Source organism: Pseudophryne corroboree, chromosome 11 (genome assembly GCF_028390025.1).
Source record: "Pseudophryne corroboree isolate aPseCor3 chromosome 11, aPseCor3.hap2, whole genome shotgun sequence".
Lineage (NCBI taxonomy): Eukaryota > Metazoa > Chordata > Amphibia > Anura > Myobatrachidae > Pseudophryne > Pseudophryne corroboree.
Window position 1 is genome coordinate 266,158,634 of NC_086454.1, and position 26,195 is coordinate 266,184,828.

The 26,195-nt window shown below is 47.6% G+C and overlaps 1 long non-coding RNA gene across 1 annotated transcript in view; it reads left to right on the forward strand.

The window, feature by feature from the left end:
• LOC134969428 (uncharacterized) overlaps positions 1-10,740 on the forward strand; it is a 43,675-nt gene extending 32,935 nt beyond the window's left edge. Inside the window, exon 2 of the long non-coding RNA XR_010189477.1 lies at positions 3,647-10,740. This is a non-coding gene — a long non-coding RNA (uncharacterized LOC134969428). The remainder of the gene's footprint in view (positions 1-3,646) is intronic.
• The last annotated feature ends 15,455 nt before the right edge of the window (positions 10,741-26,195 follow it).

The window sequence follows — 26,195 nt, forward strand, 5'->3', positions numbered from 1 at the left end:
AGCACACTATCGGACATTGGAAAACCAGACACCCATATCCACTTATACATAGACATGAATACATATGCAAATGTCATATGTTTGTAGAAAATGATATCTTTACTTAACCGTAGAACTACTATTCATGTATGTTGATACATATGACCAAGAAACCACTATCTATATATGGGACATACACGTTGTCATCAAACACCATACCATGAAAGTAAAAAAGTCTGGCACACTACTGTTTGAAATGAACAGATGCACTAAGTGAAGCATTTCCATGGAAACATCAATCACCCATTTGGAATCACACCCACCATAACATCAATCACCCATTTGGAACCACACCCACCGCATCCGATTGGTCAGAAAGACCAATAAAAGAACCCCATGGGACAGCACTCTGAATCCTTGAAGAAGGCCATTTGCGGCCGAAACGCGTTGGAAACAGATCCATGCAAACACCTCAAGCCTGCCAGCACATCACCGCAAACTACATCCACAAGACTCCTTGCCGGCCGGCGAGTGGAGCGGCCGTTGAGACCGCACAGGACATAGGAAGAAGCGGAGCGTTGCGGCAACGCAACTTCCGGTTGTTCAGTGCGGCTTCCGGCGGGACCCGGCAGCCTAGCAGCAGAGCCAGGAAGGCTTCCAGCTCTGTCTTCTGAGGAGCACCACCGGGGACGGATACAGCGGAAACAGCGCAAGTGGCCACATCATCACTCACCACAGAGTGGACAAAGAGAACTAAACATCACATCGTGAGGGTAAGTTGCACCTGGATGGCCGGGACGCCGGCCTCCCAGAACACGACCTCCACCTACGATCAATTATTGACATAGAACCGCCTCTGGGCACTCTGCTTAGACTCACACTGAGGGGAAAGGAAATCCCTTCAGATAAAGACTGACTCTTATATATCTGGAACAAAGATACTCCTTTTCTCACAAGACTTTTCTTTAGGATATTCATCACGCGGCAATACCATACTTTATTACATCTTGTGTTTATTTTCCCTATATATCGGATGTTCACACAATATGCATGTCACTATTGCAAATAAGGGCATTTATGTGTAATCACAATATCATCGATTATATATGAATTATTGTACCATCTGTTATACTAAGCATTGTGACTTATAAAGGTATTTACAGATCATAGAGATACATTATTTCTCACATACAAACACCAAATAGAGGGTGAGCGCAGGTATCCAAAACCTGTACAATAACACTAGCCTGAGTCTGGACAACTCTTCAGATACCAGCAGCCCCCTTAAACAAGATACACACACTGTGCACTGTCACTGATCAGTCACTGATTCTTAGTGAATTGATAGTCTGCATTCTCGTGAATACATTAAAAGCATTGCTGACCCTGGGCAAAGCAATGCACTAGGTAGGGCCCCTACCCACCCATTCACAGAAATAAATGTAAAAAAAAGTCATAACGTACTCCTCCTGTGGTCCCGCACCATCTCTCCACATGGCATGCTTCCATACAGTGAGTGGCTGTCAGCACTCTGATTGGTGGATAGCTCCAACCAGCCCCCAATCAGCAAGCTGACAGCCATTCACTGTCTGGCTGCAGGCTGGAGGCAGGTAGAAAATGCTGCCTGTCTGCTCTGATAGGGTGTAATTCACAAACAGAGTGGCCAGGCAGCATTCTCTAATTGCCTCCCAAGAAGCTCCGGAGGCATCAGTCAAGGAGGAAGGGGAGGCTACTGCTGCACAGAAGCCTCCCTGGACTCTCTGCATCAGTGCTGGGGAGAGAGCAACAATCTTCTCTCTTTTTGCCCAATGCGCTACTGGCCCGGTGATAGTAACAACCCTCTCCTCATTCCCCCACACCCCTTGCTTTGTAGGTCAGAAGTTTTGGAAGGTAATTTGATAGAGGGAAGCAGGCATCTGGGTGTTGGTCAGTGAAGCACTGACTAACATGGAAGCAGGCACATCATTGTATTTCTTATGAGATAGGAACTGAATATTGCCAAGAGAAAAGGGCAGCTTGGCATTGCACAGGTAAGCACATAATTGGGTGTTGCACAAATGCATACTTTACAGCTGATCAGGTAATTGGAATCTAATTAGCAACTAAAGCAGTTGAATGTTGCATGCTTATAAATGTAGGCAATTGGATATTGTTTTGGAAAATTAAATTGCAGTCGCAGCCACTGGGCAGGCCATTTAGCATGCTGGGTGGCCTTGCCCAGCATGTGAAAAAAAAGGATTGCAGATTTTGCTTTTTAGCAGAATCTGCAATCCAACCTGAATAACCCCCTTAGTTTGCTGAGGAAAACAGGCAAGTGAGTAACAGTGAGCAGCTAACTGGGTATTGCTCAGGGAAGTGAGCAGAATACACTTTTTTAAAATTTTTGTTGGTATTGTGTCTTTCATTTTAAAATCAGTATATGATTATCATAGCCCATTCCTAGGAAACTGCTGTATTTTCCTTTGCTCTTTATTATCTAGGTCTTCAGCTCAGCATTAAAGTTATTGTGATATCCCCAACAGTGGAAACAACTTAACCCGTTTACTTTCCACTGTCAGCCTTCCTCTGTGGTGCAGTTGGATGCATTGGCACACCTCCCAGGGTGGCACAGTCATAGGACGCCACAATCCGTGGTGGTCAAAGCAAAGAGATCTCCATTTTTGGATATTTTTTCTTTATTTTTGCCATTTTGCTTTGATCAATTGATAACTTACAATTTGCAGACTAGCCACTTTTTGAGCGGCGTGTCATAGTTTTCAGCTGTCCTCTACTTCCAGTGCCAGCACCAAATTATAAAGTGCTGTCCTTGGAAATTTGTGAAATATCCCTAAATTTCATTATTGACTTAGGACCTTATTTAGGTGTGTTAGCAAACCAATAAAGTGCGCAATTGGGCAAAACCATGCTACATTGCAGGTGGGGCAGATATCACACGTGCAGAGAGAGTTAGATTTTGGGAGCGGTGTGTTGAAACTGCAAACTAAATTGCAGTGTAAAAATAAAACAGCCAGTATTTACCCTGCACAGAAACAATATAACCCACCCAAATCTAACTCTCTCTGCACATGTTACATCTGCCCCACCTGCAGTGCAGCATGGTTTTGCCCAATTGCGCACTTTTTGGGTTTGCTAACAAACCTGAATAACCCCCTAAATCCAAAGTAGAGTTCCTACCACTCTCTCTATTAGGTGCAATTCTAACCAAGTAGACTTACTTGCTAGGCTTGTCCATATGAACAGTATTGTTATGCATTTGTCATGTTATATGTGTAAGTAAAATGTACTAATTAAGTTTCTTATCATAGGAACAAGTAACTATACACTTTGTCCATCTTTATGGTTCATCTCAACACAGCTGGAGAGCCAGGAGTTAGTGTACCACTTATCTACAATTATTTTATGGGCTACACCATTGTGAACCAAGGGGCCCCTGCCTCAATAAGGTCACTAGCTTCTAAAGAATTCATCACATCAGTTTTGGTTCAGCCCATAAAATCACTGTCTCCATTTTAAAAGCAGGATGTCTGTTGTTTACTCCCATATATGTCCATATCATTGCCATGTATGCATTACTTTATTTCTCCACTGGCTTCCAGCCACTAAACATTGAGTCTTGATGCTACATATCACTTATATCCAGAAACTGAAGTGCTCTTTTTCATTGCAGGTGAAGTAAAGTTGGGTAGCTTCAGTGAGAGCTCCCCCACTCTGCTCCTCTGGTGACTTCAGAGCCTCCTCATTTTAGACTTTCCCACAGAGGACTACTTTCCAATGGACATGCAGAATCATGAACCTCATCATTGTAAATACCACTGACCCTGGTGGGACTTTTGGCTTCAACATTTCGGTTGCATGCTTTTCTTAGGATCTTTATAACGCTTTCTAATGATGACCACCCTATGTATGAATTGCTCTCGGTCCATCGTTGTTCTCAATATGCAACAGGTTCTGTGAATGAACCACTCGTCTGTCACCTTTCGGGACAAGGACTATTCAGTGGATTTCTTGAGACTGGATAGGACTGTTCCATTCTTCCAAAACGTCCTCAAGTGGCATAAGCGGCACATAACATAAGCTCAAGCTTCCGACTGTAGGACATTTCCATGTATAACCACCAACCCTCAGGATCTAACATTTCTGCACACTGCTGATATATCCTCCAGTCTACAGCCAGCAAACAGTCCCAGGATCCCGGTAACCCAACACAAGGCACAGAAAGACTACTCACTGACCAAGTCCTACTAGTCATTTTTTTAAATACTTTTAAAAAGGAGTAAAAATGGACTGTTGATGAACGATGGTAATATGTTATACTGACTACACTGAAAAGCAATGAAACGTTCTTTGTATATACTTCTGTACAAATTATCAATGTATATATATGTAAATGTAAACTTTCCCTGCTGGGGGGGAGATTGAAAGTGTAATGGAGACCCCCAGGGTACGAAAGGGGGGCCAGGCATGGTGTAAACGTCTGTGCTGGTCATAACGTATCCATCCATGAAGATAGGAGAAAACCGTATATACAGTTTAATGTATAGAATTTAGCTCACACCAGCATTTGATTTACTTCTATCAAACATACACAAAATATAAAATGATCTAGTTTAGTATAGTTTCTTTAACAGACACTATAACCACCATGTACAGTAGATACACCGGGTCATACATGCAATTGTTCTGCCCTGTTCTATAACCATGCATGCTTATTCCACACTAGCCAAATCCACCACTCCATGTTTTTGGCTGGATTAAGAGGGGATTTGTAATCTTTCAAAATCATTAGAGGGATGATGGGTTTACATTAAATAGGTTTCCTGCTACCCCTTGAGCAAAGCTCCTCTGGCACCATAAGATTCTAAAATAAATTTAGACACGTAGGTGCAACTTCTCTCTATTAGTCTAGTGCAGGGGTAGCCAACCCTGGTCTTCGAGAGCTACCAACAGTTCACGTTTTCCAGACCACCTACCTGGTGCACAGGTGTATTCAATACTCACTGACACATTGCAAGAGATCAACAGGTGGAGCCAATTACTTCAATTGTGATGCTGAGAGGAGACCTGGAAAACGTTAACTGTTGGTAGCTCTTGAGGACCAGAGTTGGCTACCCTTGGTCTAGTATCTCATTAGATGCCACAGCTCCATACTGATACACTAATGAGGGTGGTGGGGTGCTTCATGAATACAGGTGTACACAGGGGCGGACTGGACTGCTTGACAATGCGCACACACGTACGACTAGGGTGTGTGGCCATGGCTCACGGGGGCGTGCCAAGAGTCAGGGGGATCTGGCCTCGCAGCACACCCCCATCTAAGTGTATCATCACGAATGGGCGAGGGGGCGGTCAGAAAGATAGCTGGACGGCTGCACTGTGTGCGGTCAGGCCGACTCTCAGGGCTTGTGCTTCCATTAGGCAGCTGTAGGCAGCTGCCTATGGGCGGCAGGACCTGAGGCGGCAGCCTGCTGTGTCTGCCTGTGAAAAAAATGAGTTAAGGGGGAATGACCTGACTGGCAAAGATAGCGAGCGCATTTATTCTCAGCTCCGCTGCTCCTGTCAGCTGCGCCTTCCCCGGGATCGGAGCTCCACATTGCCTCTAACTTCTTCCTGGATGCCAGCACCATCTGGGAGACACTGCCCGCGTGCTGCCTCCCGACTCTCCATCCCGCTGGTGACATCACCGGAGTCCTGCGTGATGGACTACTGGCCGATCCTGGTCTGCCAAGTAAGGGACAGCAGCAATAGAGCAGACTGCAGACAGACCCCCAGCTTCACTGGGGTTTCCTCTGCAGCCATACAAGTGCCCTTATAATGCAAGATATATATATATATATATATATATATATATACACGTGTATGTATATATATATACATACACACACACACACATATATATATATATATATATATATATATGTATCACCCCCACCTTCAAATATATATATGTATATATATATATATCTGTTTGTCATCCCCCACCCACTACACACACACTACAGCCTGTCTGGGGGGCCCACAAAATGTCATGCCTAGTGGGATTTTTTCCTTTTTATTTATGTTGGGGGAAGGGGCAAAGTGTAGGCATTTTGCCTAGGGAGCCGAGAAAGCTTGCACCTGCCCTGCCGACTCTCTGTGTTGCCAGACCGGCCCAACAGGCCATCAGCCCTTCTGGGATTTGCCAGAAGTTTCAGATGTCCAGTACGGCACTGGGTGTACAGGAAAAGTGTTATACTGTAATTCAAATCAACCAATCCATTTCTAGGTTTGATTATCTTAAACAAGGAACATTACTGAATCTGATTGGCTGCTGTGTGATACAGCAACTTTCTTCTGTGCACCAGTTTTTGTAATTATCCCCCATTCTGCGACATAAGAATTCCATTTTTGCATTTTTTTTCGTTATATACTTCCTGTTCACTTCCCCTAGATGTAACTTAGAAGGAAACAATCAAGAACACCACATATGCTAAAGATTAATCTGATTTTGCATTGATTCTTACAGGGAAGGAAAATATGTATGTATCGGTAAATGTCACATGTAGGCGCATGCCTTAGGTAATTGACTTAACAAAGTAGATTATGTGTATATGACACAAATTATTAATTTGAAAATAGTTGAAAAACAGTATGAGTTATGTCAGGAAAAAGCACAGTCAGTGCAGGACAGGAAGATATCATAACCTATACTTACAGGGGCTGATGTTGTGTTGAACATATGCCCATTTGCAGAGTGTACTTTGTGTAATTTCGCCCTACCCATGTACAGGTAATGCAGAGTATAAAGCATTCAGTCGCATCTCATCTATTGCACGTCTTTCGGCGCATCCAATACTGTGTCATTATGGTAATGTCATGGCAGATGGGTGTCCTATTGAGACGCCCACAGGCTGAGGCATGATTCTGCCGTTGTATGTATAAAGACGCACTATCAGCTCACCTTCAGCCATTGCACCTGCCTATGGCAGACGCAGAATGACCAATTGACCATGGCCTCTGGTGTCAGTGCAACTGCGTATCTGTGCACTAGCCATCACTGTGCATGGGCGGTGCAGCCCGGATGCATGCGCAGAGATACTTGCACTAGATGGCTTCCCTGCACCCATCTCTGAATCACCCTTACAATAGGCGGTGCAAGTGTACCCTAGAAATGATCTGGGTCGAACTGGCCCATAGGAGTAACGGGGAAATCCCCAGTGGACCCCACTGCCTGAGAACCCCACACCTTCATATAGTGTCAGGTTCCAGACTGTGCAAAATGTTACTCTATTAGAGGGTAAGTTACATGGCATCTAATAGCTGGCCAACTGGCCACACCTCCTGTGTTATTAACCACACCCTTCAAGCACAGTACATTAGCATTGTATTCACCTGGTGGGCCCTTCATACTCCAGTCTGACACTGATCATGACGAAAATGGGTATCAAAGCATGCATATAGATAGGGCGGCAGGTGCACCACAAGATGCATGCAATCTGCATACGGGTGATTACGGTATACACATTTTATACATCCAAGTGAGAACATCTGCTGCCAAGATGTGTTTAACCCTGCATCAGGCCCCTGATGTGGGTCTATGTAAGATGATTATCTGTCCTGAGTGAGCCATGTTATGCCAAGGTAATTCTGGGAGAAAGTTGGGACATTGGCTGAGACACAGAGATCTGATGGGTACCCTATTCTGAGTCTCAGTGTTTCCTTGTGTCCCAGGCTTCAAAAATGTAGTTGTGAGATCTACTAGACAGGGAAAGGAATGACGTCTGGCTAAATCTGGGCGTACAGCCCTCTTTATAATTGTACACAATATATTAACATCAATCAATATATGAAGACTACCTATTCCCATTCTCTTTTGTATATTATACATACAGTGACTATATATACAGTATCTAAAATGTTAGTACTGCTACTGAATAGGAAGAACAGTGTACATCACTTTGGGGCATATGTATTAAAAAATTGCGGTATGCAGCCAAAATGTAGCATTCTTTATAGCTGCATATTGCGGCAACAAGGAATATTTTTTCAGGTGTATGTATTAAGCTTCAGTCACCTGGACATGGTTTCAGATTACTCAAGTAATCACTGTGGGGCTGATTCAGATGTGGTTGGAGTTGCTATCACTGCTGATTCTCCTTAATCAGCAGTGATAGTGCTTTATGGTAATGCAGCAGGGGGATCTGCAGGAGCCTCCTGCTGCAGTAATGATCTGACCTGTGTCCTGGGATGCCGCATCGGCTCTTTCACCCAGCATTGGGCGGCTTGCGGCACCCATGGTGTGCGCAAGCCACCCGTCGCAGAGGCCAGGAAATCTCCGTTCTATGATGGAGATTCCTGGCCTCTTCCCTCCCCCCCTAAACAGTGACACAAAACAGAGGCCATTGCTCCCTCCCTGCCCCCCAGACAGCAGCAGACTGCCAATCACTGACAGTCTGCTGCTTTCATGCTACTGTATCGCAGGACCCGCTTGCGCACGTGCAGAACATATCCTGCAAAAGTACCGATAATCGGTACATTGCACATCTAACCCCCTTTATCAGTGTTCAGACAGGGCCACACATCACGTGCATTGCAAAAATACTGCAATGAGCATTGCTATCGCCTCCTGCCCACCAGAGAGGGATTTTGCTATCCCGCTCAGACAGGGCTGCTCCATTGACTTAAGCGAGATTATTTCACCTCGCTGTTGTTTCATACTGGCAGCAGGTCAGCCATTTCCCCTTTTTGTAAGATCAGAATTTGCTTGACAAATATGTTCCTAATGTATCTCATTGAAAGTTGATATTATGAAACATGAACTTTTTTGAACAGGTTTAACCACATAGCTTCTGAAAGTGGAGTGCTGAACGTCATAAATAGCTGCCCCAGCCAAATTTGCTAAGTGGCATATTTTAAACATTCAAAAGTTGATTATTAAATTTTGGGGGGAAAAAGTTACTGTCACCTTACAGGCTTCAATAGAATGTGACAGAGAAGGAATGTAAAAATGTTGGACTTAATCCAAAATTAAAGGAACACTACAGGCAAAAACTGAAAATACATACAGTAAATGAGTTGAATACTTAGTAGTGCTGACTGCACTCTTCCTGCATGTCAGACCTCTGCTTGAAAACATATAATTGCTACTGTTGTCCCTTCAGATTATTTATTCCTTAATATTGGCTCTTTAGCCCTGCTCCCTGGAAGAGAATAAAGCTGAAGAATTCTACAGAACAAGCTCAGGAGTATATAGTGACTGGATACTAGTAGGACCTTCAAATGAAGAAGTCCAGGAGAACATGGGGCAGACAAGTCATGAAGGTCACCCTATACATCCACAACAATATGGGGCAGAGAAGTCATGAAGGTCACCCTATACATCCACAACACTCTAACAAAGTCAGTGCCAGCCACTCACAAGCAGGTTGGTTGGCTAATAAAGTCATTTTTGTGCAAGTTGTACATGGTATTGCCCCATAGTAAGCAATCAAATCTGGCCCAATTTTATCCAACATGATGACTACATATAATACCATCAGCCGGTGCAGGAGGGCTGTGACCATGTGTGCGGTCTCCCACTGTGGTCCCATTGTTCACCCTAGTGCTAGAATGCTTAGAGCTGCCAATTTGCTTCTCATTATGTTATTTTACTGACCAACTGCAGTCATCTGATGATTGTGGTGAATGACCATATTGCAACCTGTGTGGGGCAATTATTACTTGTATGACTCCAGGTGACACTGGTGTTTCAGCAGATGTTATCTCTTGCAGGAAATATATTCTATCAAATAAATATTGGGTCCACAACAGTAGATTGGAGCAGCTCTGACACCACCCCCCACTCCCACCCCCTCTGCTACCTCTCAAGCCATCCAAACATTACCCCACACACTCACATTTGTGTTTTGTATATTTTTGTTTGCAAATTGATCCTGAAATTATCAATATGATGTCTTCTGTTGCTATTAAGAAAAAGCTGTATTTATATATTTATTTATTTATTTTAAATGTATTTATTTATTTATTTATTTATTCATTCAGTTCTGTGGAGCCAAATGCCTGTTCCCTCTCCAATAATATGTTTATTAATGTCTCTCGTTTCTCCCTTCCTTTCCCCAGGTCCTTTCTTTAACCTTATTTATCTCTGAACAACCTAACTCCTGTCATCCATCTTGTGTTTCACCCATCCATTCATATCTCTGCACTTCATTTGAGGTGCACTGACACTCAGTTTAGTGTAGGGAACACCGATCTCTAATTTACACTCTCATTGTCCATAGTTTACCATGGGGTGAATATCACCAGTCAACGGGATTGTGAAACAATATTTTTTGGTGACATATGTACATGGGTTGGGTAGAAAATGCCAGCCGGCAGACTGCCGGCTGCCAGGATCCCAACCTATAACCTGGTGAAGGCAGTTATTTTTTGTCCCTGTCCTTTTTCCCATCGACTGATGCCTAGACCAAGTATAGCTAGACCCTTGCACAAGTGTCTCCTGAAATCACATGTAGAATTTAGTTATTACAATTGTACAGTGGGCCAGGTCTTAGGTCTTTCAAAAACCCAGAACTATCTCCGCTGTCCCTATAATCCATAGCTGCAGGTTTACGCGTTGCTGTCACAGGATAGTGGCCCAAAAACAGACAATGGTGCGGCACTAGAACACAACTATACATGCATGTCCATGGTCAACAAGCTTTTAACTAAGCTTTGAAGCGCAAACATTCCTCTTCCAGTAATCTATGTATAGATTTTATGAATAAAATTCTCAACAAATAAAAATAGTATTCTCTTATTTATTTTTTATATCATGTGGTTTTATTCCAGATATGTTTATTTAATATATTTCTATGCCTCATCCAAGTGTGTATGTTACAATGTTTCTCTTTAATGTCATGAATATTTCCTTTGAATTATGCTCACCCATCTCAGAAGATTGCTGTTATTATTGATTTTGCACATTTGTTAACGGTTTTACACCTTCGCAGCAAAAACATGTATTTAAAAATAGCTTTTGCTGTGTTTCAATCATATCTGAAAACAAATTGATCTATAAATCAAATCTTGAATAAAAATGAGCCAATGAATCAAACGTGAAAACGAAAGTGACAGGCAAATCAAATTTGCAAAAAAAGAAAAAAAAAGAAAAGGAGAACAGCAATGTGTCATATTAGATTATTTTATTAATCAAGCCATTGTCATACAGTACAGGTGACCTAGGATTCTGTACATTAGCAATGAGCAAAGCGTCTGATTCAGAGGTGTACACAGTTTACACAGCCAGTGCCGAAATCCAGGGGGTGCTGTGGGTATAATTGTCTTGGGCCCGGCCACTCTGACAAAGTGGGGAGGGCCCAGGTCGCTCATACCGCCCGACGATATTTCCACTGCTGTGCTATAGGCCCCGCCCGCTGCTCATTATGCCTGTCGCCCGCCACGTCAGTACAGCAGACATTCCTTATTCCGTATGGAATACTATTGAAAATGCCCCTCCCAAAATGGCCATTTTGGGAGGAACATTTTTAATAGTATTCCATACGAAATACTGAGTGTCTGTTGCACGTAGCGAGTGGGAAGGGGGGGGGGGGGGGGGGGGTACAGGACCCATATCAGTCAATAGTTAAACTTGAAGAGGGGGTAGCCGTGTGCAGCGGCCGGCAGGGCCAGGTTGGGGGTATTCCCTGAAAACTAGCAGAAACCCTGACAGGTACTGTGACAGCTTCTCTGATCCACTGCTGAGCTGGAAGATGCGGCATCGGACCATCTGCGAAAACATCGGCCATCTGTGTAACCCTCAGCTTTCTCAGAATGGCCGGTGGTTTCCCGGCCAAGCTGTGTTGGAAAATGTAGACACTGTACTCAGCATGCCCAGAAAATGGTGCTGACATGCCCCTGTTTTCATGAACGCTCTCTGGCAACACCCCTGTTCTACCTCCTAACAGACACAGGGGATCATTCTGAGTTGATCACTCGCTAGCTATTTTTTGCAGCGCTGCGATCAGATAGTTGTCTCCTATAGTGGAGTGTATTTTTGCTTTGCAAGTGTGTGATCGCATGTGCAACCGAGCGGTACAAAAACGTTTTGTGCAGTTTCTGAGTAGGTCTGAACTTACTCAGCCGCTGCGATCACTTAAGCCTCTCCGGTCCCGGAATTGACGTCAGACACCCGCCCTGCAAACGCTTGGACATGCCTGCGTTTTTCCAACCACTCCCTAAAAATGGTCAGTTGACACCCATAAACGCCGCCTTCTTGTCAATCTTCTTGCGATCGGCTGTGCAAATGGATTTTTCATTAAATCAATCACCCAGCACCGATCCGCTTTGTACCGTACGACGCGCCTGCGCATTGCGGTGCAAACGCATGCTCAGTTTTGCCGAGTTTTGACCTGACTGCAGCGCTGCAGAAAAATAGATAGCGTGCAATCAGGTCGGAATGACCCCCACAGCCTCATTGACTAAAGATGCAGGTTCCAATCTGCATATGCGCAGTTAAGCTAACATCAGAGATGTACGTAAGCCATCAGTTTGTGCATATCTCTGAATCAGGCCCAAAGTGACCACACTAGTCGCTGTATCAACATACGTTTCCAAAAATGGTGACTTGGTAAAATCTTGAGGTAATAATTGAGCACCCATTTTTTTCCACATTGGACAAAAGGAAAACTTAGCAATGCATCGCCACAAGTATTTGCTTATGTTTTCTAATTCATTAAGTGGCAGGAAAATCATGCAGTCCAGTGTCACCCACCTCAATAAGCCCCACCCACCTCAGTATACACTCGGTATGAACTGAAGAAGGCAGAGCTTGAAAATGTAATTCCGTAATATTCCTTTAGTACTCTAAAGCAGGTCTATGGGACATCTGCTTGCTCTCTTAAGGTGCATACACACTAGGTGATTTTGTGCTCACTTTTGGCGTTTTGAGCTACTTTGAGCTCAAAATTGGCCAGTGTGTATGGCCAGGCAATGAGCGGTGAGCGCTGATGCGCGCTCCCGCATCATTGCCTGCCACCGCCATCCGTTGGCCTGTTTTACCGACCGAGTGAACCACTTTCCACAGTCTCCTACTGTGGGAAGTGGTTCACCTCCGAGAACATCGCTGGGCCGGGTGAAAATCGCTCAGTGTGTATGTATTGTGCGATTTTCCGCCCAGCGATGTTCACATGATCGCTCTGCATACACACTTGGCAAAAACATCCAGTGTGTATGCACCTTTAGAAGTCTGCTCTAATTCAAGTACATTCCAGGAGAGATAAGCTGGACATACACTATACCAGGGGTGGGGAACCTTTTTTCTACCAAGGGCCATTTGGATATTTTTAAAATCCTTTGGGGGCCATACAAAAATTATCAACTCAAAAATTAGCCTGCCCACAGTAGTTATGCCCCCAGTCAGTAGTTATGCCCCCAGTAGATATACCCCCAGTCAGTTGTTATGCCCCAGTAGATATGCCCCCTAGTAGCGACGCTTACACACACACACATTAAAAGAAAAAAAAACAATAGTCACCAGCCCCGCTCCTGCTTCTGGACCGTTGCCCTCCGCCTGTCCACCGCTCCTCAGAACTATGGGAGAGACGTCATGACATCTCTCCCATAGCACCGCACAGCCACACATGCACACTGCCAGAGCTGGAAGCCGGAGCTCTGGAGTGAGCTCCTGCCTCCAGAGGCAGAACTCAGGGAGGCAACGGAGTCATCTGCCGCAGGGCTCCTGCTCTGAAGGGGGGCACCTCTCCTCCCATTCTGTGACACCATTGAATTAAGTTAATTGATAGCTTTTGCTGTCTTTTCAGTGGCCGACTTCCTCACTGGTCCCTGCACTGTACAAATCACACCCTCTTTATTATATGGAATATACTCATTTTACAAGTGTCATACCCAGGATCAGGGGCGGATCCAGAAGAAAATGACAGGGGGTGCACCATGGAAGGGGCAAGTACATTTGCGGATGCCTTCAGCGCATGCGCTCCCAGAAAAGGGGTGTGTCACCACTACAAGGGGTGAGGCCTCACAGTACAGGGAGAGAGTGAGAGAGAGAGTGACTTGCAGTAGGTGACAGGGAGAGTGACTATCAGTTGGTGACAGCTAGCGGTTGATGGAGAGTGACTGGCAGTAGGTGACAGGGAGAGTGACTATCAGTTGGTGACAGGCAGTGGGAGAGAGGGTGACTGGGAGAACGTGACTTGCAGTGTGTGACTGGGTATAGAGTGACTGGCAATGGGTGACAGGAAGTGAGTGATGGGGAGAGTGACTGGCAGCGGGTGACGGGGAGGGTGACTGGCAGTGGGTGACAGGGAGAGGGTGATTGGCAGTGGGTGACAGGGAGACTGGCAGTGGATGACAGAGAGAGGGTGACTAACTGGCAGAAGAGATGCTGAAGGGGAGATACAGGGAGGGTGAGGGTGCTGAGGGGGGATACAGGGAGGGTGTGGGTGCTGAGGGGGAGATACAGGGAGGGTGAGGGTGCTGAGGGGGGATACAGGGAGGGTGTGGGTGCTGAGGGGGAGATACAGGGAGGGTGAGGGTGCTGAAGGGAGATACAGGGAGGGTGAGGGTGCTGAGGGGGAGGTGCTGAGGGGGAGATACAGGGAGGCGGAGAGTGCTGAGGGGGAGATACAGGGAGGGTGAGGGTGCTCAGGGGGAGATACAGGGAGGAGGAGGGTGCTGAGGGGGAGATACAGGAAGGGTGAGGGTGCTGAGGGGGGATACAGGGAGGGTGTGGGTGCTGAGGGGGAGATACAGGGAGGGTGAGGGTGCTGAGGGGGGATACAGGGAGGGTGAGGGTGCTGAGGGGGAGATGCTGAGGGGAGATACAGGGAGGGGGAGGGTGCTGAGGGGGAGATACAGGGAGGGTGAGGGTGCTGAGGGGGAGATACAGGGAGGAGGAGGGTGCTGAGGGGGAGATACAGGTAGGGTGAGGGTGCTGAGGGAAAGATACAGGGAGGGTGAGGGTGCTGAGGAAGAGATACAGGGAGGAGGAGGGTGCTGAGGGGGAGATACAGGAAGGGTGAGGGTGCTGAGGGGGAGTTACAGGGAGGGTGAGGGTGCTGAGGGGGGATACAGGGAGGGTGAGATTGCTGAGGGGGAGATACAGGGAGGGTGAGGGTGCTGAGGGGGTATACAGGGAGGGTGAGGGTGCTGAGGGGGAGATGCTGAGGGGGAGATACAGGGAGGGTGAGGGTGCTGAGGGGGAGATACAGGGAGGAGGAGGGTGCTGAGGGGGAGATACAGGAAGGGTGAGGGTGCTGAGGGGGAGATACAGGGAGGGTGAGGGTGCTGATGGGGGATACAGGGAGGGTGAGGGTGCTGAGGGGGAGATACAGGGAGGGTGAGGTTGCTGAGGGGGAGATACAGGGAGGGTGAGGGTGCTGATGGGGGATACAGGGAGGGTGAGGGTGCTGAGGGGGAGATACAGGGAGGGGGAGGGTGCTGAGGGGGAGATACAGGGAGGAGGAGGGTGCTGAGGGGGAGATACAGGAAGGGTGAGGGTGCTGAGGGGGAGATACAGGGAGGGTGAGGGTGCTGAGGGGGAGATACAGGGAGGGTGAGGGTGCTGAGGGGGAGATACAGGGAGGAGGAGGGTGCTGAGGGGGAGATACAGGAAGGGTGAGGGTGCTGAGGGGGAGATACAGGGAGGGTGAGGGTGCTGAGGGGGAGATACAGGGAGGGTGAGGGTGCTGAGGGGGATTTACAGGGAGGGTGAGGGTGCTGAGGGGGGATACAGGGAGGGTGAGGTTGCTGAGGGGGTGATACAGGGAGGGTGGGGGTGCTGGTGGGGGATACAGGGAGGGTGAGGGTGCTGAGGGGGAGATGCTGAGGGGGATATACAGGGAGGGGGATGGGGAGGATGCTGAGGGGGAGATACAGGAAGAGTGAGGGTGCTGAGGGGGAGTTACAGGGAGGGTGAGGGTGCTGAGGGGGGATACAGGGAGGGTGAGGGTGCTGAGGGGGGATACAGGGAGGGTGAGGTTGCTGAGGGGGTGATACAGGGAGGGTGGGGGTGCTGGTGGGGGATACAGGGAGGGTGAGGGTGCTGAGGGGGAGATGCTGAGGGGGAGATACAGGGAGGGGGAGGGTGCTGAGGGGGAGATACAGGAAGGGGGAGGGTGCTGGGTGGGAGATACAGGGAGGAGGGTGCTGAGGGGGAGATACACGAAGGGTGAGGGTTATGAGGGGGAGATACAGGGAGGGTGAGGGTGCTGATGGGGAGATACAGGGAGGAGGAGGGTGCTGAGGGGGAGATACAGGAAAGGTGAGGGTGCTGAGGGGGGATACAGGGAGGGTGAGGTTGCTGAGGGGGAGATACAGGGAGGGTGAGGGTGCTGAGGGGGATACAGGGAGGGTGAGGGTGAGATGCTGGGGGGGAGATACAGGGAGGGGAGGTGGAGGGTGCTGAGGGGGAGATACAGGAAGGGTGAGGGTGCTGAGGGGGAGTTACAGGGAGGGTGAGGGTGCTGAGGGGGAGTTACAGGGAGGGTGAGGGTGCTGATGGGGAGTTACAGGGAGGGTGAGGGTGCTGAGGGGGGATACAGGGAGGGTGAGGGTGCTGAGGGGGAGATGCTGAGGTGGAGATACAGGGAGGGGGAGGGTGCTGACGGGGAGATACAGGGAGGGGGAGGGTGCTGGGGGGGAGATACAGGGAGGAGGAGGGTGCTGAGGGGGAGATAGAGGGACATACTGTAACTTTGAGGATTGCCTGACAACCTTGCCCCCCCCCCCCCCCCCCCAATCCTATCACATTTACTTAGCAAATACCTTAAGTCTTTGCCCCACTGGTTGGCATCCTAGGACAGGAAGGAGCGTTTGTGACTCCTAATGGTGCCCATAAACAGCAGCTTCAGGAGGAGAGAGCGCTCAGCGCACGGTGAGTAAGGGCTGGGTACAGGAGGAGAGAGCGGCAGCGTGCGGCGCGGTACAGGACGAGAGAGCGGCAGCGCGCAGCGTGATGTGTTGGCGCCGGGTTGCAATTGATTACGAGGCAGGAGGAGGTGCAGCGCAGCGCCGGCGGCTGACAGTGTGAGCTCTGACCGCCGGGCCTCCTGCGCTGGGACTACTGCCCGCTGGCTCTATGAAGGGGAGATTGCAGCAGTGCCGTTGCCGGTCTAAAAAAAAAAACTGCCACAAATGACAGGGGGGGCACGGGCCCGAGTGCCCCTCCCCTGGATCCGCCACTGCCCATGATTAGAAACCACAACCTATTACACTGGAAGCAGACTCCTTACTGATGAAGATGTTTGCTCCTGTATAGGAAATATGAGAATTTTAACTATATGAAGATACTTCTCTGACAATTACACGTAACTTCATATAGTTAGAATTCTCATGCTTCCTCTACAGGAGCAAATAGCTCCATCAGTAAAGTGTCTGCTGTTAGTTCTAATCCTGGGTATGACTGCTAAGAAATGTGTGATTTAAAATAAAATAAAATTAAATGTATAAATACATGATATAATTTTTTTTCAGAACACTCCATACACACACACACACACACACACACACACACGCACGCACGCACGCACGCACGCACGCACGCACGCACGCGCATTTACATACATATATTTATCTTAATATAGGAAATAGGGGGGCACCAATATTTATCTTTCCTCCGGGCGACTGTGACGAACTTACACCACTGCCTGCCTCCATCTGCTGCTGAGGGGAAGAAGCCAGGCACCCACTAGTAACAAAATCTCAGCGGGCACCCGGATCTCCCTCGGTTAGGTGAGCCTGGCAGGGCCTTATACGGCCCTCGGGCCTGAGGTTCCCCACCCCTGCACTATACAATTATCTGACAGACCATCTGTCCAATCTGGCTGGTTGGAATGAAAATCTGGTAATGTATGGGAGCAAATGACAATCAGCTATTTGCTCCTAAAACACTGGAAGATGGACAAAATCTGCTGTTCAGACAAATTGGTAAAATGTGTGATTTAACCAATTTGTCTGAACAACAAGCTGAAATGTGCTTAAGAATACATTTGCCAGTATAGTGAGATTGACCAGTGACTAGTGATTTTATTTAACTAATAAGAACATGAAATTGCCTATCACAGGTCTGTGTTAGTTGTACGGCATGTAACTCTATCCAGAAACACAGTGAACAGGCTGACTTGTGGCACTGGCACTAACATTTGTGTTAATGCCTGGTAGGCAGTGGCAGTGGGCACTGCTGTCAGTCTCATGGTGGGACACTTATTTACATACTAATTGATCATTTCATGTCCCATCGGGTGTTTACTGCCAATGGCATAGCAATGGCGTCGGCAGCAGTAGCAACTGCTCTGGGTTCGGAGGCTCAGAGGGTGATGGCTATTTCCCTGCCTGTGTTTAAGAGTCAGCACAGCCTGCTTGGCAGCTATATGCAGCTTTATAAATCAAGAGCGCAGTGCAATTAAGTCCGGGCACAGCGATACCACAAGAAGTCAGAGCAAGAACGTTTCCAAACTCCACTAACTGGGCAGCAGTACCACTCCCGTATGTCCTGGAAAGCTCTAGCTCAGAGTTTAAACTAGGGCACAGCACAGGTACCTTTTTCTATACCACCACCACTCAGTGGGGTCCCGGATTATAGATCAACAGTCAATTGGTCAACAGTCAATTAGGGACGTGCACTGGGCCATTTTTGCTGGATTTGAATTTGGTTCTGATTCGTCGGCCAGCTTTGGATTTGGATTTGCCAAACCGCCGTGACTGGCTTTGGATTTTGATTTTTTTGATAAATTGACAAAAAAATAAACTAAATTAACCTGAATAACATTAGTTTCCTGACATTTCCACTCAATTTTGACCACCTCACAGCTTACAATATAGTTTTCACCAATATTGGCCAAAGGCTGGCTGGTAAACTATACAGTGTGGGCAGGGACGGTTCCGGGGCTTCTAGCGCCCCGGGCGGCATTAGGGGGCATGGCTTCATACAGGGGGCGTGGTCAGTTACGCCCTCTGTACTGTTGTAGGATGTGCGGTGCGCGATGACGTCATCGCGCACCGCACAGCAAAGGTCCTCTCCACGAAGGTAAACTAGACGCTAAGCGTCTAGTTCCCTTCGTGGAGAGGACCTTTGCTGTGCGGTGCGCGATGACGTCAACGCGCACCGCACATCATTACAGTGAAGGTCCTCTCCAGGAAGGGAAATTAGATGCGTAGTGTCTAGTTTCCCTTCACAGCGGGCAGCCCACGAAGGGAAACTAGACGCGTAGCATCTAGTTTCCCTTCACAACGGACAGCGGGCTGCGGCAGCGGGGGGCACCACAGCAGCAGATCTTGCCATGGTGCGGCGCCCTCTGGATGGCACCTGCGCCCTCCAGAAGGCGGCGCCCCGGTCAAAAGTCCTGCTTGCCCGTGGCAAGATCCGCTACTGAGTGTGGGTTGGACACAGTGCAGGTCAGATACAGTGTGGATTGGATACAGTGCGGGATACAGGACAGGTTGAATACAGTGCAGGATACAGGACAGGTTGGTTACAGTGCGGAATACAGTGTCGGTTGAGGCCCATACACACTTGACGATAAAATGAGCGACGTCGTTCATTTCAGCCCTCATCAACGACGTCGCTCATTATATCGTCAAGTGTGTATGCATCCGACGACCACCGATGCGCGGCCCCGCGGGACGTTAACGACCCTCGCTTATCTGTGGAGCATGTATGCTCTATTTCCACTATGGTCGTTACCAACCAGAGACGTCGTTGAATGTGTATGGTGTGAACGACCAATGACCAACGACCAAGCCACTGTTCACCAGCCCTGTTCCCAGCTCATTATTTTAATAAACTGTTCAGCTTGGATGCTTCAACGATGAATGGTCTTTGGTCTTTGGTCGTTGGTCTTTGATCGTTAATAGTGTGTATGCTCATGTCGTTTGCTCAGCTGTTCAAGGGAAGTTCAAGGGAAGCCGTTAACGACGTGTGCATCGTCAAGTGTGTATGGGCCTTTGGATACAGTGCTGGTTGAATACTGTGTGGGTTGGTTACAGTGCGGGATATAATGCAGGTTCGATACAGTGTGGGTTGGACACTGTGTGGGTTGGATACAGTGCGGGATACACTGCAGGTCGGATACAGTGCGGAATACATTGCGGGTTGGATACTGTGTGAGCTGGATACTGTGTGGGTCGGATACAGTTTGGATTGGATACAGTGCGGGATACAGGACAGGTTGAATACAGTGCAGGATATAGGACAGGTTGGTTACAGTGCGGAATACATGGTGGGTTGGATACAGTGCTGGTTGAATACTGTGTGGGTTGGTTACAGTGCAGGATATAATGCAGGTTCGATACAGTGTGGGTTGGACACTGTGTGGGTTGGATACAGTGCGGGATACACTGCAGGTCGGATACAGTGCGGAATACATTGCGGGTTGGATACTGTGTGAGCTGGATACTGTGTGGGTCGGATACAGTTTGGATTGGATACAGTGCGGGATACAGGACAGGTTGAATACAGTGCAGGATACAGGACAGGTTGGTTACAGTGCGGAATACATGGTGGGTTGGATACAGTGCTGGTTGAATACTGTATGGGTTGGTTACAGTGCGGGATATAATGCAGGTTCGATACAGTGTGGGTTGGACACTGTGTGGGTTGGATACAGTGCGGGATACACTGCAGGTCGGATACAGTGCGGAATACATTACGGGTTGGATACTGTGTGAGCTGGATACTGTGTGGGTCGGATACAGTTTGGGTTAGATACAGTGCTGGATACATTGCTGGTTGGATACAGTGTGGGATACAATTCGGGTCAGATACAGTGCTGAATACATTGCTGGTTGGATACAGTGCGGGATACAATTCGGGTCAGATACAGTGCTGAATACATTGCAGGTTGGATACAGTGCAGGATACACTGCAGGTCGGATACAGTGTGGGATACATTGCTGGTTGGATACAGTGCGGGATACACTGTGTGGCAGATACAACGCAGGATACAGTGCAGGGCGGATACACCAATAGTGCACTTACTGTGACAGGGGATACCAGTGGTGTCCTAAGTGTGGTAAGGTCTGCAGTGTAGGGGTGTCGGCAGAGTCCTCAGTGTGGGGTTGCCGGCAGTGTCGGTACTGCTGGGGTGCTTGCAGTGTTGGCAGTGATGGTGGTGTCCTCAGCGCGAGGTTGCTGGGGGTGTCGGTACTGCTGGCTGTGTCGGCAGTGTGGGGATGCCAGGGGTGTCCTCACTGCAGGGGTGCTGGCAGTGTCGTCAGTGCTGGCAGTGCTCTCAGAGTGGAGATGTCGGCGGTGTCCATACTGCTGGGGTTCTGGCAGTGTCGGCAGTGATGGTGGTGTCATCAGTGCAGGGGTGCTGGCAGTGTCATCAGTGCAGAGTTGCTGGTGGAGATGGTACTGCTTACTCTGTTGGCAGTGTGGGGGTGCTAGGGGTGTCCTCACTGCAGGGGTGCCAGCAGTGTCGGTATTGCAGGCAGTGTCCTCAGTGCGGGGTTGCCGGAGGTGTCAGTACTGCTGGTGGTGTCAGCAGTGCAGGAGTGTTGGCTGTGTCCTCAGTGCATTGGATGCCAACAGTGTTGGCAACATGGGAGTGCCAGCTGTGTCCTTAGTGCTGGGGTGTGTCAGCAGTGTTGACAGTGTGGGGGTGCCGGCTGAGTCAGCAGTGTGGGGGTACTGGTCGGTAGTGCAGTAGTGCTGGCAATGTCCTCAGTGCATGGGTGCTGGCAGTGTCGGCATTGCTGGAGTTCCAATAGGGTCCTCAGTGCGGGGTTGTCAACAGCACGAGAGTGTCGGCAGTATCCTCAGTGCGGGGGTATCGGGAGTTTGGGCAGCGGTGTAATTACTGGGGTGCAGGCCTCCATCTAGTCCCATTTAAGTCAAGGGGACATGCAGATTAGCTGAGAGCCCTGACAACTCTCTCACCCAATCAGTGGTCAGCCCATTGATTTAATGGGACTTTTGAAATTGGCACCTGAGTCATACCAGCAATATCTGACAGCGGGATCTCATGGTTTCGCCTCGGGTCAGGATCTTAGGCAGCTTGGGCAGATCCGAGTCCTGGCTCGACTGCCTCAGATCCCGGAAGTTCGGAGCGGTTTGGATTTCTTCAAATCCGAACCGCTCATCTCTACAGTCAATAGGTCATTTTTTTTTTCACTTTTTTCAACTTTTTCATCATTTACCATCCACGTGGACTACGATTGGGAATAGCAACCTGCCTGAAGCGTGATGAGTTAAGCGAGCCCGCTAGGGTTAACGCATACTTACCTACTCTCCCGGAAGCTGCGGGAGGCTCCCGTTTTTTGGGGTAGCCCCCCGCACCCCGGGAAGAGTGGGCAGGTCTCCCGCATCCTGCTCGCACCCTAGTGATGCGGGCAGGATGGAGAGATAATCTCCCGTATTCGCGGGTCCGTTGGGTGGGGAAGGGGTTAAAATGATGCAAATCGCGTCATTTTAGCCCTGCCCCCTTCCCGCAGACCCGCGAATCACTGAATTTGCCGGTGAGGGGGTGGGGCTTGGTGATGTCACAGTCCGCCCCGCCCCCCGAAGACTCCTGCAACGTCTCCTCTCCAGGCTTCTCCCGGAGAGGAGAAATATCATGTAGGCAAGTATGGGTTAACGTTTCCACTAATTTGGCTTAGATATGGTTAAATATACAATAACACAAAAAAACCTTGTGTCGGCCATTTTTGTGTCAACCATTTCCACGTCAACCTTTTGTACCTGTCGACATTTTGTACTGTCTACCTTTGCTATATCGACTTTTTCACCCTGTCAACCTAACGCATATTGACCACGTGGAGTCGACCAATTGACTGCCGACCTGTTGTCCGTCTTTTGATACACACCTGCTCAAAACCCAGGAAAGATAATGTGCTGCTACACCATAGCGGGTACCATGCTCTCTCATATCAGCTTCACCCTACACATCAAATGGTTATCACTAGTGACAGCGCTCCCCCGTGCCCCTGCATGGTGGAGCCTACGGTTAGAACAGAAGAAAATCATTGCTTTAATATTTAAATAATGTCATAATTAAATAATTAAATTAATAAAATAATTAATTGCCAATTAATTAATTATTTAAATGAATGTAATAATAATGCATAAAAACAGTATTAGTCACATGTCAGGTCGCATCCTGGGCAAAACACTCCCCAAAATTCTAAGGAAATAATAGATAAGAGTTGACATGCCATGAAAAAATCTAAGCCTTGTTTTTCTTGAGTTAAACTTGTCAGTCTGAGGCTGGCAGCACAGCCAGCAGCCCAGGAAGAATAGATTCACTTCTTCATTTAAATAGAGGAGGAATATATGTGCATGTTTAAATTATACTCCCTTAATCCATAGCAAATTTACCAAAACAAGAGACCTGGGTGCCTGCCGTGGGGAGTGGACCTGAGGAATTTCCTTAATACTTCCTGAGGTCTGGGCGGCAGGCTTGGGGGCTCTTGGGGGTTTATTTTATTTACTTTAATGGCATATAATCTACTTCTGAAATCTGCGGGATCTCTCTCATCTTTCATCGAGCTGCCTGCAATTACACATTGAGTAACACGTTTTTTTCTCAGTCAGATAAATGTGAGCTTGGTACATACTTCTGTGTTGCCTTAGGGCAGGAGTGTTCAGGGGCAGCAGATCTTTAGTAATGTGAATATATTTTACTTTTTATCCTTTCTTCCTTGGCATAAGTAAGGATAAACTCCTCTGTTAACTCCCAAAACTGCCTGTTTGGTGAATAAACAAAGACCCCTTTGGATATTATTAATGTTTTACTGCTGTTAGTGTTTGTCAATGATTTTTTTTTTTTTTGGTATAACTTTTATCCAAAAGTTAGGACGCATCTATAGCATGCCTGCCTACTCTTGCAGAATGGACCAGAATCTTCTGAAATTCAACTCTCTTGGACCCATTTCTGTAATGAAGGTGACGAGGGCTTGCCATGTTGCATTATGAGTTTTAGAGCTGTGTTGCCACCTTGTGTAAGATTTCATCAAGGTACCCCTCCCCATAGACCATACCTGTCTACTCTCCCGAAAAGTTGCTGGATATTCACGATTGTTTGGGTAGTCCATTGCATCCCTGGAAGTGTAGGTGGCTCTCCCGCATCCAGGCTCGCTTCCGGGGGGAAGTGTGCAGGATAAGGAGTATATACCCATATGGGGGCTAAATTATGTAAAATTGCATCATTTAACCTCGCCCCTTCCTCATGGACCCACGAATTGCGACATTTTTCCTGCCATGGGTGTGGAGCCTAATGACATGACAGCTCCCCCTCCCCCCTATCCATACCGGAAGTGGCCAGCAGCGTCTCCTCTCTGGGCCTCTTCAGGGGATGGAACCTTGAAAAGGCCACAGTTTCAAGTTTTATAGCTTTGTCCCCAAAAGGGTTTTCCTTATGTTCCCTTATTGAACAACTGCACACAAAAATCTTGACGTGATGGAGAGTGTAGTGCTCTGAGGTTCGCTGCCGCAGATTTGTGCACAACCATTACTGGTGTACTTGTTGGGCATAAGTGTTAATTGAAAACACTATAGTTGCACTCAATCCTCACGCAATGCAAATGCTCACTTAGTTGAACGATTGTTATCAACTGCCCATGTGCATATACGAGCAAAGATTCTATTGCGATCGGGAGAAATGGTGTTATAAGTGGGGAGGAAAAGTAATAGGTGTTCCTGGGCAGTGACTAGAAGTGAAAGCAAAAAAATTCAGTCTCATGGTTGTGCAAAAGACTGTCGCGGGTGTGTGTCAACGCAGGTCGCTACGTTCATAAACGCACAGCTGCAGCCATAGGAGACCAGAGGCAGATGGTGAAACTGCCCATGCCTTATGGCTGATCTAAGTCACGAAGGTGCACGCAAAGGTGCGCCGATGGTGGTGTCTAAAGAATTGTCGGCAGTATTACTGTAAGACGAGACGCAGAAATTGGGGCCCTGGTCCTAGCACATAGAAGCTCAGGCTACTACACAAGGGGAAGGGCTGATACTGATATTTGTGGTATCCGGTCTTTACGTCGACCACACTTAGGTCGACAATGTCTAGGTTGACCACTATAGGTCGACAGTAAGTGAGTCGATATGGTTTCTAGGTCAACAGGGACTCTAGGTCGACATGTTCTAGATCGACATGACAGAAGGACAACATGAGTTTTTCACTTTTATTTCATTTTTGGAACTTTTTTATACTTAATGATCCACGTGGACTACAATTGGGAATGGTAACCTAGCAAGCGAAGCAAGCCATACGTGGGGACACGGTGCACTAGTTGGGGTTCCCGGTCACTGTACGGAGAAAACGACACCCAAAAAAGTGAAATAAGTCATGTCGACCTTCTGTCATGTCGACCTACTACATGTTGACCTAGAGTCCCTGTCGACCTAGAAACCATGTCGACCTACTTACTGTCCACCAATAGTGGTCGACCTAGACACTGTCGACCTAAGTGTGGTCAACCTTGCATACCACCCTCGATATTTGTATATTATTGAATGCTTCTTATATGACTCAAACGATGGCAACTGTGAGCATGAAAAAGATTTGACAGACACTACTAAACTTAATCACACTTTATTCTGTTACATTAAGTCTAATTTATATGTGGGTGTAAATGCTGAACTGCATTTAAATGCGGTTGTATGGTTCCTTTGTTTTAAAAAGGGGACTTCATTTTTGGAATTGTTTTAATATTTTACTATAGCTTTCATGTTTAACTATTGTAAATGCTAGCTGTGAAGATGTCAAGCTCCATAAACCCAATAAGAATAGTGCCACCTATTTGTTTTGCAGTGCACTGCATATAAGAAACCGATTGCAGTTTACTTAATACCTCTTGAATGATGGATGTGATTGCAGTAAGCAGCTGCGAGGCACAGTGCCAGCGTACAGTACGGGGGCTCTGGGGCAATTCCAACAATGGCGTTAACTGCATGGATCTTTCTATATTGTGCCTGAGCTTTTCCCATAGACCATTAATATTCTGGTAGATGAACTGGCTCCTGAAAAAATGACTGTGTCCTCCAGTGAGAGAGAATCCAGATCCAGACTTAGGGGGACATGTACTAAGCAGTGATAAAAGAGGAGAAGTGAGCCAGTGGAGAAGTTGACCATGGCAACCAATCAGCATTGACGTAGCATTTATAATTTGCATACTACAAACATATACAGAGCAGCTGATTGGTAGCCATGGGCAACTTCTTCACTGGCTCACTTCTCCACTCTTATCACTGCTTTGTACATATTCCCCTTAGTTGTATCTTCCCCTTATGACCCCTAATCCTTGATATG